Below are 13840 nucleotides of genomic sequence, written 5' to 3' on the forward strand. Positions count from 1 at the left end.
GAGAATCGCTGCGTCTGTGAGGCTGCGTGCCGATAGGCGGACCAGGAAGAGCGCTGCTCGTGAAACGAGATCTATTCGTGAGCGCTATTGTCCAGCGAGGCGTGCGCGTGTGTGAAGTCACTTGAAATGACAAAACGCAAACAAAGAATCTTCCGTTTTGCCTCAACAGGCAGCAGCGTTCTGTTAGCGAGCAATCTTTGAATGCGCGCCCGGCCGCCTTTGTCTCTCCCAGGGACGACGTGTATAGCGCACCGCACCAGGTACTCATTTGAGGCTGAGTCGACCTAGGGGAACAGGAGGCCCAGGACCGGTTCAGATGAATCGTCAGCGGTGGTGTTGGCGTTAGCCGTGAGCGGGAATCGAACTCCGTCACTCCGCTGCGTCTGTCCGACCTTCGGTGACTTCCAGGAGCACCTGAGGTCATCAATCGTCCCGGCAATTGCAGGTGCTGCGCCTCAATCTCTCGCCGCGCGTGCTCCCTTCAATGGGTCCTCGTCACCCCGTGGCATTTGGAGGGTGGTGGTGTTGGTGTTGGTGGTGAGGTTGGGGCGATGTGGTCACGCACAGCTGATATGCCGGCAGTGGCAGCAGCAGCAGCAGCGGCAGCATCATCATCATCAGCACCCATTCAGTCGGGGCGTGACTCGCTCTCAAATGTTTTGCATCCTTCACAATTAGGGAGTCACGCGCGCTCAGACAAAGACAAAAATCCCCCGTGCGGCCTTCACAGACTGCTGGGGCAAGTGCACGCGTGAAGGCCGGCACGGCGCACGAGGGGGTGGGTGGCCAACCACCACGCACAACCGCTCCACGTACTCGTTTGAGGCTGAGTCGACCTAGAGGAGGAGGCCCGGGACCGGTTCTGGTCATCGTCACTGGTGGTGTTGGTGGCCGTGAGCGGGAATCGAACTCGGGTCGCGCTAACCGCTGTACCACCGCTCCCCACACACAGACCCACAAAGACAAAGACCCCCCGTGTAGCCTGTAACAGGCAGTTTGGGCAAGTGCTGTTCGTAGCAGCAGCAGCAGCTTGTGAAGGCCGGCACTGTGACGCACAAGAAGGGGGCGGTGGGGAGGGGGTCATGTTGCAAGCACCACGCCCGACCGCCTTTGTCTCCCTAATGGCAATGACGCACACAGAGACAAAGACCCCCCGTGTAGCCTGTAGCAGGCAGTTGGGGCAAGTGCTGTTCGTAGTGGCGAGTGGCAGGAACCCCCTACGAAGGCGGGCAGTGTGATGCACGAGAAGGGGGTGGGGGGTGGGGGTCAGTAACCCCGCCCGCACGCCCGACCGCCCGACCGCCTTTGTCTCCCTGTGGCTCTGACGCACGCGTCACGCCGCGTCACGCAGAGCACGTGGGAAGCGGCCTCGTCAAGAGGTGACGGAGAGGAACACGACGATCATCGTCATCGTCGTAATAAAAATGTTCACGTGTAAAGCTCCCCTTGAATCGAGCGCTGCGCACGGAAAGGCGGAAATAGTTGAACATGAACCCGAGGAAGGAGAGACGCGGGCAAGACGTTCGAAAGCAACTCAAAAGAGAGTGGGAAATACATTTCAAACGGATGTGGTTCTGAGATTAGAAGATTCGTGAGTGTCTCGGAAGGCTCCTGACCTCGACGGGTTCACGGAGCGGCCGAGTTTAGGTGCCGCAAAGCCCCCCCCCCCTCCTCCTCCAGCTGTGAGGGCTCGAGACTGCGCTGACGGTGAGCGCCACACACTCCGAGGGCCTCGATGATACTCTTAGTTCTTTCGTTAAAGTCACCATGTAGGTAAAAAAAATGAAATTAAAATTAATTAAAATAAAACAATAAAATCACGACGTTTCGGAGGCAACACAAGTCTCCGTCATCAGGTGGGACCGTCACAGCCAGATTAGCTGCATCGTTTTTTACCTACGTGACTTTACCGAAAGAATGATACCCCGTGGAATATTCGTGGCCGAAGGGAGGTCACGGATAGTCGGGGAGAAGCAAGTCCGTTTTAATGCCTTGAATAGCATGGGTTGAAAAAACCCAATTTTTACAGCGGCAGGCATCGGGTTTTTTTCTTTAATATAATTAAACCCGAATTCGGGCAATTAAAACCTGGTGTTATGAATATTCTTAGGTTTTTTCCTCACCTTACCATGTGAATAAAAAGTGTGCTGTACTTGGCCCTTCCCCCCTCTCCAACCATTATATAAACGGAGTGGTAGCTCCTGAAATCTCTCATTTACTTGATACAGCTGTCGTGGCTGTGACGGTTCCACCTGAAGACGGAAGCTCGTGTTGCCTCCGAAACGTCGTGATTTTTATTTTATTTTACTTTTATTAATTTTAATGTTTTTACCTACGTGACTTTACCGAAAAAACCTAAGAATATGAATCCTTGCAGTCACGAAAGCTTCAAATCTAGAATGGTGTTATGAATACGAAACTCTGATCCAAGGCTTAGGCTGCTTCCTCTTCGGTGCTGCTATCGTACTCGGGGGGCCGTCGGGCACGGGGTAGTCGTAGAATGCGGCGGGCAGGTTGGTCTTGATGAACACGAGGAGCTTCTCCTCCACAATCGTGGGCGCCAGTGAGTTCCTTCGCTTGGAATGGATGAAGCCCATCGGTGAGAAGTTGGCGAAGTGCGGTTCTGCAATTAGAACCAATTTAACCGGATTTCTCCCAATCTCAGATGATCGGGTTTAATATAAAAAGACAATTAAACCCGATTGTAAAGAAAACCCGACTGTGCCACCCTTGTTGAATAGCAGCAAGAGAATCTTAAAATCAATCGCGGGGCTACGGACAGAGAGTCAGTGGAGGGGGGAACAGGAGCGCAGCCGTGATGGGAGCCTTGAAGGGTGTTGTGCAGTTAGCGCCGCGTAGGCCGCATTTTGAACAAACTGCAGCCTGGTAATTGGTTTTTAACCCTTCTATCTGGCAACAAAACTGACACCTTTTTTACAAGGAGTCATGTTTGCATAGACCACAATACCTGCTGTCATAATGCAAACAAAAACATAACTCTGATAATGTGCACATTATCAGAGTTATGTTTTTGACTCCTTGTAAAAAAGGTGTCAATTTTGTTGCCAGATAGAAGGGTAAAAAAACAATTATCATATTTTTTACTGGCAAATGAGGTTCCAATGGTGTAAGCTGAAGCCTGTTCTTGGTTCTTTCGGTAAAGTCACGTAGAATGGAAATAATAAAATAATAAAATAATACACTTTTAACAATTATAAAATAAATTCTCACGACGTTTCGGCCACAACACAAGCAGCCGTCCTCAGGTGAAGAAACAGAGCTGTCGGAAAGACAGCGTCTAAATCTCATTAAGACGCTGTCTTTCCGACATCCCTGTTCTTCACCTGAGGACGGCTGCTTGCGTTGTGGCCGAAACGTCGTGAGCATCTTATTTTATTATGTTTTATTTTTATTATTTTATTATTTCCCTTCTACGTGACTTTACCGAAAGAACCGATAATATGAATCCCTGCAGTCATGAAAGCTTTGTATCGAAATTTAAGCTGCAGCCTGTTTGGGAGCTTGCTCAGGGGTTCCAAAACGCAGGGCAGTTGTGGAACACAATGCATGGATCAGTTCTTTCAGTGTCTGATCTTTAAAGGTGCATTGAAAAATGTTGATACTCCTACTGATGTTCCTGCTGTTGTGGAGTGACTTATGCAGCCAGCTATGGCTGCAGGGTTTGGTGGTCCATGTTGTTTATGTCGTTTATTGTGAAATTTCGGTCACAGTTCCTATGATCACTGTTTCATTGCTTTTATGGCTTTATTTTGGTGATTTCGAAAGTTTTTTGGTTTGGCCATGTTTGTTTGTTGTAGTACGGAGTTAGACTGATGGCATTAATCTAAGTTGTCTTGTGGTGGTTGTTGTTGTTGTTTGACTTGCATCCCACTGGGATGTTTGCACACAGCGTTGGTGTTCGGTGCTTTTTTTCCTGGATTTTTCTGTTTGCGCAAAGTCACTTTAAGATGTTTTCTTGTTCATGTTTTTGTTTTTTGTTTGTTGCGGTTGCACCCGATTCAAGAGCCGAATGGCTCACAGGGCTATACCAAATAAATGAACACTGCAGTGTTTAGGAGGCGACGTTTCTCGGGTTCTGTTGACGTGGAACTGAAATGGAAACAAGTTTGGTCCAGAGCAGTGGTTCTGAAACTTTCATGCAGCCCTGTACCCCTTTGGGTTTCAATCGTTACGCAACATGTGTAGGGGTGTTAGAGAGAGAGCCGTTATGCATGGCAGCTTATGGGAAACAAACACAGTGGGCGGGGCTACGTGAGTGCACGGGGGGGGGGGTGCTCTCAACGACGTCCGCACCAGGCAGCCCGGGGCCCCACCCCTCAGCGGGGGTTGAGTATAAAGGGGGATGTGTCAGAGGGCTCGGGGCAGAATGTTAAAGCTAAACGAGTGAAGACCGAAGATCGTCTAGCTAGAGCCCTGGACTCCCCTGGGACGCCGCCCTTGTCAGGGCCGCGCAGGACCGAGCCAGCGGCGTGGTCCCGAGAACCAGAGCCAGGACTCTGGGACTCCGGGTACCGTAGCCCGACTTACCAGTGTCGGACCAGACAGCCTCCCCTAGCCCGTTAGTGGAGGACTAGGAGGTAGGTCAGAGATAGCTAGCAGTGTATTCCCAGCTAGCCGGGTGAGGGGGCCGATACCCCCTCTAGTATTGTATGTCCACAGTTGTGACTACTTGTACGGAATAAATACGTGTGCCTCACCAACGGTGTCCAAGAGTCATCAACGGTACTTCACATGTATAATGTCGATCACGGCATGGGGGGGTTTGATGAAACCAAGCAGGTTGTAAATTGCGTTACCCCGTGACTTCATTTGTGTTGTCGATGATTTACCTTCTAAAAGAATCTGCCCGCGTCTCGCAGCCAGCCCGAGAAAGGGCATCTCGCACCCCCAGCCTGCACCTTCAGGTGAAGGCGTCCACCTGAGTCAGCAGGGCCCTGAACACGATGGCGAAAACCCAAATGAGTCTACGGTGGGTGAAGACATCTCTAACCGGGGTGGGCGATGATTAACCATGTATAAAAGATTTAACTACGCATATTTGTACCATCTTATTTGACAGGTACTCGTCTATTTTACCGAGTTGCTGACATCCCCAGCGTTTGACAGCGCGCTATTTTGGTTTTGGCAGCCTACATCGGCCGTAACCCCCTAGCCCCGCCCACCTTCCCTTCTAGCCCCGCCCACCTCCCCCTCTAGCCCCGCCCACCTTCCCTTCTAGCCCCCCCTCCCAGTCTCTGGCTGCCACATTTAGATAAGCTCCTCCCCCCTCCCCTGAACCAGTATATATATAAGATCTTGTCTCTTGGATTTCTCTTCACTTGATACAGTAAATTTGGCTGTGACTGTCCCACCTGAAGACGGAGACTTGTATTGCCTCCGAAACGTCGTGATTTAATTGAGTTATTTTCATTTATTATTATTTTATTATTATTATTCTTTTTACCTACGTAAGAGTATGAATCCTTGCAGTCACGAAAGCTTCAAGTCTAGAATTAATAACAGAGGTTGCAAGAGTTTTACGACGCAGAGCTGAAGTGTTTTAAAGGGAAGGGCGGATAAAGGCAACGAAGTTGAATGGAAACATTTTTTTGTTGATTCGCCGTTTTGGACTGTCCATGAATGGGAGGCCTCGCCGTCGACCAAGCAGATCGGGGGTCTGTCACGGAAAAGCAAATGACCTAAAGGTGTTGCCTCGATTAGCGACGAAAGGCCGGAAGGTCCTACGCCGGGTCCTATAGTCGAACACACGAGGTGCGAGGCGCCGTCTAGAATGCAATATCATTGACGGGAACTGCAGTGCCCTACCGCTTAATGAACGGATGGTTGAACGAAGAGACCCGGGCAAGGTCAGAAACACGGTACGGGGACTCGTCTAGTTACGAACGAGGTAGGATTCAGAAGTCTCTTCGTAAGTCAATTTGTTCGTTACTCCCGTCGATTCGAAACGTGTTGTAGAGCGCGTAAACTAAACACGGGGAATGGCTTCAAAAGTTGTATAATCTCCTGCAGATGTAGATGCCACTGGTTCTTCACGTTCTGCAGATGTAAATGTGACTGGTTCTTCATGTTCTGCAGATGTAGATGCCACTAGTTCTTCATGTTCTGCAAATGTAGATGCCACTGGTTCTTAACGTTCTGCAGATGTAGATGCCACTGGTTCTTCATGTTCTGCAGATGTAGATGCCACTGGTTCTTCACGCCCTGTAGATGTAGATGCCACTGGTTCTTCATATTCTGCAGATGTAGATGCCATTGGTTCTTCACGTTCTGCAGATGTAGATGACACTGGTTCTTCATGTTCTGCAGATGTAGATGCCATTGGTTCTTCACGTTCTGCAGATGTAGATGCCACTGGTTCTTCACGTTCTGCAGATGTAGATGACACTGGTTCTTCATGTTCTGCAGATGTAGATGCCACTGGTTCTTCACGTTCTGCAGATGTAGATGACACTGGTTCTTCACGTTCTGCAGATGTAGATGACACTGGTTCTTCACGTTCTGCAAATGTAGATGCCACTGGTTCTTAACGTTCTGCAGATGTAGATGCCACTGGTTCTTCACGTTCTGCAGATGTAGATGCCACTGGTTCTTCACGTTCTGCAGATGTAGATGACACTGGTTCTTCATGTTCTGCAGATGTAGATGCCACTGGTTCTTCACGCCCTGTAGATGTAGATGCCACTGGTTCTTCATATTCTGCAGATGTAGATGCCATTGGTTCTTCACGTTCTGCAGATGTAGATGACACTGGTTCTTCATGTTCTGCAGATGTAGATGCCATTGGTTCTTCACGTTCTGCAGATGTAGATGCCACTGGTTCTTCACGTTCTGCAGATGTAGATGCCACTGGTTCTTCATGTTCTGCAGATGTAGATGCCATTGGTTCTTCACGTTCTGCAGATGTAGATGACACTGGTTCTTCATGTTCTGCAGATGTAGATGCCACTGGTTCTTCACGTTCTGCAGATGTAGATGACACTGGTTCTTCATGTTCTGCAGATGTAGATGCCACTGGTTCTTCACGCCCTGTAGATGTAGATGCCACTGGTTCTTCATATTCTGCAGATGTAGATGCCATTGGTTCTTCACGTTCTGCAGATGTAGATGACACTGGTTCTTCATGTTCTGCAGATGTAGATGCCATTGGTTCTTCACGTTCTGCAGATGTAGATGCCACTGGTTCTTCACGTTCTGCAGATGTAGATGCCACTGGTTCTTCATGTTCTGCAGATGTAGATGCCATTGGTTCTTCACGTTCTGCAGATGTAGATGACACTGGTTCTTCATGTTCTGCAGATGTAGATGCCACTGGTTCTTCACGTTCTGTAGATGTAGATGCCACTGGTTCTTCACGTTCTGCAGATGTAGATGCCACTGGTTCTTCACGTTCTGCAGGGTAGAGGTTCACACACAGGGGTAGGGGCTGTAGGGGTACACAGACGAGGGTAGGGGTACACAGGAGTAGGGGCTGTAAGGGGTTCACACACAGGGGTAGGGGCTGTAGGGGTACACAGACGAGGGTAGGGGTACACAGGAGTAGGGGCTGTAAGGGGTTCACACACAGGGGTAGGGGCTGTAGGGGTACACAGACGAGGGTAGGGGTACACAGGAGTAGGGGCTGTAAGGGGTTCACACACAGGGGTAGGGGCTGTAGGGGTACACAGACGAGGGTAGGGGTACACAGGAGTAGGGGCTGTAAGGGGTTCACACACAGGGGTAGGGGCTGTAGGGGTACACAGACGGGGGTAGGGGTACACAGGGGTAGGGGCTGTAAGGGGTTCACACACAGGGGTAGGGGCTGTAGGGGTACACAGACGGGGGTAGGGGTACACAGGGGTAGGGGCTGTAAGGGGTTCACACACAGGGGTAGGGGCTGTAAGGGGTACACAGACGGGGGTAGGGGTACACAGGGGTAGGGGCTGGTAGGGGTTCACAGACAGGGGTAGGGGCTGTAGGGGTTCACAGACGGGGGTAGGGGTACACAGGGTAGGGGCTGTAAGGGGTTCACACACAGGGGTAGGGGCTGTAAGGGGTACACAGACGGGGGTAGGGGTACACAGGAGTAGGGGCTGGTAGGGGTTCACAGACAGGGGTAGGGGCTGTAGGGGTTCACAGACGGGGGTAGGGGCTGTAGGGGTACACACACAGGGGTAGGGGTTGTAGGGGTTCACACACAGGGGTAGGGGTTCACACACACACAGGGGTTCACACAGACAGGGGTAGGGGTGTAGGGGTACACAGACAGGGGTAGGGGCTGTAGGGGTACACGGACGGGGGTAGGGGCTGGTGGGGGTTCACACACATAGGGGTAGGGGGGTAGGGGTTCACACACAGGGGTAGGGGCTGGTAGGGGTACACGGAAGGCATCGCCTGGGAACCGGTGACGCGCCGCTGCAAAGCGGCTCCCACCGCCGCTGCGCCTCAAAGCGGCGTGAATGTCACGCGGGCGCACCTCGCGCGCCATTGTTCACGATGTTGCTTCTCTTGTTGTGGATGCCGTTCACCGCTGAAATCCAAGCCGTGTTGTGTAAGCTCACGCGCAGTGGTTGACCTTTCGGCGGTGGGGGGTGGTGGTAGGGGTGGTGGGGGGGGGAGAGGTCAGCGCAAAAGGTCACCCGGATATTTTTTTCTTCCTCCAGTTTTATTGAAAACAAATTTTTGAAACGCAGAAAAATACAAAGACACAAATACAACGCCGGTACCAGTCATCGGCAAGTCCACTCAGCTCCACGTCCTCCTGTACCACGTCACTCCATCTCTTTTCTAGCACGTGCCGCGCCCATTAAGCCCCCTCGATCCGGCTGAACAAAAGCTGTTTAGGCATGCGGTGGCTGGGCATGCGGGCTACATGGCCCAGCCAACGCAGCCTTGCCTGCCGGAGGAGCTCACCGATGCGACTTTGTCCAGATCTTTCGAGGATTTGTGAGCTCCTCACACAATCCAGCCTGATTAAACCCAGGATGGATCATAGGCAGGCCAGCCTAAATGTTTCTAACCGACGAAGATGTTCCATTAGGGGCTCCACGTTTCGCAAGCGTAGAGAAGGGAGGGAATGACTATGGCCGAGAAGACCTGAAGCTTCGTGCGGAGCGACAGACCAGATAGCTTCCACACAGCGTTACGCAACCGATGAAAAGATAATGCCGCTCGACTGATTCGGAGTCCGACCTCTGCTGTTAAGCCGGAGCTGGTTATGAGCACATTGCCCAGGTATGGGAAACTCTCCACTCTCTCCACAACTGCCCCGTCACCAATTGGGAGTTGTGGTGATGGAGTGTCCGATGGTACAAAATACCCAGGCAGGTGCTTAGTTTTGGTGGGGCTGATAGTAAGGCCCCACCTCTTAGTGGCACGCTCCAGGCTCAGCAGCAGCGCCTCCAACGCTTCCTCTGAGTGAGCAGCAATTACCAGATCATCGGCATACAAACGTGGTTGACCAATAGGGAGCCATCCCTTGATCGCACCCGAGCATCCATCAGCCTCCCATTGTATCTGTACCAGATGGAAATTCCTCCGGTACAGATATTGAAGGCTTCACGAACTACGTGGTCAAAATAGATCTTAAATGATGTGGGAGCCAGAGAACATCCCTGTCGCACCCCAAGGTGTATAGGGAATGGCTCTGACTCCCGGTCACGTAGTCTTTCCCGGGCCCGCTCACCATCATGAAGGTCCTTAATGATCGTGAGCAGAGGGTCAGAGACTCCGAAAGCACGAAGAACAACCCAGAGCCCAGGCGTACTGATGGTATAATAGGCCTTGACCAGGTCAATAAAGCAGCGATGTAGGTCTTGTTGGAATTCCCTACACCTCTGCTGTAGCAGACAGACGGAAAATGTGGCATCTGTGCAGGACCGCCCTTTCCTGAAACCGCATTGGGGCTCCGCAAGCCTCTCCTCAGCGTGCCTGGCAAGGCGATGTTGAATAATCCTTGCCAGGACCTTTCCCGGCACACTGAGGAGTGAGTTGCCCATGGAGTTGTTACAGTCTGTGCGATCCCCCTTCTTAAAGAAGGGGACCATCAGGGCATCCTTCCAATCCTGCGGAACCCATCCAGTGGTCCAGACTGTTATTATGATGTCATGTAGGGCAGTCTGTGCACAAACGCCACCGTCCCTCAGCATTTCGCTTGGGAGATCATCTCTGCCCGGTGCCTTTCCTCGTCTCAGACTCTGGATCGCCTTCAGTACTTCCTCAACAGATGGCACCTCAGCCAGCCACTCACAGGGGGTGACTTCTTCCAATATTTGAGGCACCGCAGCCTCAGCAGGGTCATCCCCACTTTGTGCCATGATGTTTTCCATGCCAAGAGATTTCCCCTCCCCCAGGACCTCACAAAAATGCTCAGCAAATCTGCAAACCTGTTCCTGGGGGTCGGAGATTGGATTTCCGTTTTTCTCCCTAATGATGGTAATAGGTCTGGCGCTGCAGGTTACTTTTTTGATGGATTTAAATAGGGATTTGTGATCGCGGACCATTGAGGCAGACGCCATCTCCCCAGGAACCCGCGACCACCACCCATCCTTGCAGCGCCTCACGGCTCTCCGAAGGAAGGCTGCGGTAAGCCTCCTCATTCACTGACACACACACACAGATACACACACAAAGACAAAGATCCCCCATATAGCCTTAACAGACTGTAGGGGCAAGTGCTGTTAGCGAGCACCTATGAAGGCCGGAACGGCACACGAGGGGGTGGGTGGGCCAGCACCACGCCCGACCGCCTTTGTCTCTCTGCTTTGTGTGTCTGTCTGTGTGTCTCCGTGTCTGTTTGTCTCTCTCTCTCAAATGTAGCAATCTTTAGAAGAACGTAATCAACCAGGTAAAGTGTTAACTGTTGTGTTAGCCGACTCTGTGTGTTGCATTACATCACATTTTTAAGTGTACTAGCTTTGTTTTCTCATTCATTCACACCTGATGACGGTTGCTTGTGTTGCAATCGAAACGTCGTACTCTAGTGTTTATTTATTTATTTATTTTCTTTCTACGTCACTTTACCGAAAGAACCAAAGAGTAATTCCTGCAGTCGCGAAAGCTTCGAATGAAGTTTAAATACAATTACTTTACTATACAAGTTAAAAAAAATGTTTTCATATTTTAGTTTGTTTTCAGGGCCCCTTTATAACAACACGAGCTTTACTACCCGGCTTCGCCCGGGACTTGGATTCACCACGCCCGGCCGCCTTTGTCTCCCCAGTGTGCGATGTTCACACACCACCACCAGTTACTCGTTTAAGGCCGAGTCGACCTAGGGGAGACCCAGGACCGGTTCAAATTATCGTCACCGGTGGTGGCCGTGAGCGGGAATCGAACTCGGGTCGCCGGGTTCGTAGCGCGGCGTAGCGCTAACCACTACACCACAATGCGTGACGCTTCCACGTGCGCGGGTCACGTGACAGATGTGACGTCACAGCTCACTTGTGCAAACAATAAATGCATTATTGAGCTCCCCCCCCCCCCCAAAAAAACCACAAAAGTGTATTTTTATAATTTGTGCATGGTGTACAGTCTGGAAAGTACCCACATGGCAAATTTCAAGTTTGTTGCATGTCGGGAAGTACGCTAAACATTTTTAACAGACACACATAATACTCAATTGGTACCTCATTTGCAAGTAAAAAATATGATCATTGTTTTTTTACCCTTTTATCTGGCAACAAAACTGACACCTTTTTTACGAGGAGTCATGTTTGCATATACCACAATACCTGCAGTCATAATACAAACAAAAACATAACTCTGATGATGGATATGCACTGTCCTTGAAGTTGATTGGTCCACACCCGAGACAGTTTTCCTTAGAGCCTAGTCTCACGTGGCGTTGGACCAGATGACGCCAAAAGGCTGCATCTGTGACATTAAGTCACTCACCACCACCACCCCCACCACCACCACCACCACCCCCACCACCACCACCCCCACCACCACCACCCCCACCACCACCCCCACCACCACCACCCCCACCACCACCACCCCCACCACCACCCCCACCACCACCACCCCCACCACCACCACCACCACAGTGCACTGCGACTATTTAAGTGACTGCTCCATTGATTTTAGTCACTCACCACCACCACCATCATCATCATGGTCTATCGTAGTCACCACCACAGTGCACTGCGGATTTTTAAAGTTTTTATTTATTTACCAAATTCGAAACAAATTGCATCTTCTTGTTATTTTGGTGTGCAGACCCCTGCTGTAGATGACGCCTGCTGCTGTTTATTTGGAGTCGGCGTGTCTCTCTCCTCTGGCCATGATAAAATAAGTAATATTTGTAAAAAACTTTTTTTAAACACGCTTTTATGAAATGTACTGGCAATGGCAGAACTCCACGACTCCAGGAAGTGGCCCCGAAGCTTGCCATAACGAAAGGGACCGTGGCCAATTACAGCCAACGTCAGTTTACCGTGGACAATTAGACCCAAGCCGAAACGTAAGATTTAAAAAAATAATGTTTAAAAAACTATATATTTTTTTATGATAGAATATAGTATTGTCATCAGTATGACATAAGTATACCAAGTTTGCAGTCGATACCACATTGGGAAGTGGGTTAAAATTGAGTTACAAGATTTGAGGATACAACAACAGAGTGAGTTAAAAAACATTCCTGCGGAGGGAGCTGGTAGGAACGTCGGGTTGCTCGGTCAATGGCCTGCAGGGTCAACGGCGGCGTGGTGTATTCCGCAAATATGCCCGACTGTGAGGGTGGGCACAAGCCGGCGTGAGTAGGTCAAACGTTGAGTTTTATAAGGGCACCACGGGGTGACCAGCCCCTCCCCACCCAGCCCCCCCCCTCCCCACCCAGCCCTTCCCCACCCTCCCCACCCAGCCCCTCCCCACCCAGCCCCTCTCCACCCTCCCCACCCAGCCCCTCCCCACCCAGCCCCACCCAGCCCCTCTCCACCCTCCCCACCCAGCCCCTCCCCACCCAGCCCCACCCTCCCCACCCAGCCCCTCCCCACCCAGCCCCTCCCCACCCTCCCCTCCCCACCAAGCCCCTCCCTCCCCACCTAGCCCCTCCTTGCAGGACGGACGGACGGACACAATAATCCCCTGTGGGCTGGTGGAACCAGTGGGTTCCTACCAGTATGAGAGCGTGTAGTAGTAGTAGTACACAGTGGGAGGCGTGGACCGTCCTGCTCAACACGCTGGCGACGCGACCCCCGCCACGACAAGCGACTGAGAGAGCGAAGGAATCGACGCGCTTCAAGAGTTTATGGTTGCTGCTATGAATGTCCACGTGATGATGACGATGATGACGACGATGACGACGATGATGACGATGATCATGATGATGACGATGATCATGATGATGATGACGATGATGACGATGATCATGATGACGATGATCATGATGACGATGACGACGATGATCATGATGACGATGATCATGATGATGATGACGATGATGACGATGATCATGATGACGATGATCATGATGATGATGACGATGACGACGATGATCATGATGACGATGATCATGATGATGAAGACGACGACGATGACGACGATGATGATGACGAGGATGAGCCACTTCGTTGAGCTGCTGTCGTTCGTGATTGCCACGGTCGCTTCTGCAAGAGAGAGTTGAGTAGAAACTCAACGGGGCCCTTCCCTGGTCAAATAAAAAATTAACCCGTAAAAACAAAGTTTTTCACTATAAATCCTTTATATGCGTGGCGGCTAGAGTCCTCTCGTCCTCTGGCTTGAGATGGCTGCCACCTATGGGTCAGATGATTGCCTGCCACCATTAAGCAATTGGTAATTAAATATATATATATTTTCCTAAAAAGTGTAACATTTTGGAAAA

Source organism: Lampetra planeri, chromosome 64 (genome assembly GCF_965212315.1).
Source record: "Lampetra planeri chromosome 64, kcLamPlan1.2.h2, whole genome shotgun sequence".
Taxonomy (NCBI): Eukaryota; Metazoa; Chordata; class Hyperoartia; order Petromyzontiformes; family Petromyzontidae; genus Lampetra; species Lampetra planeri.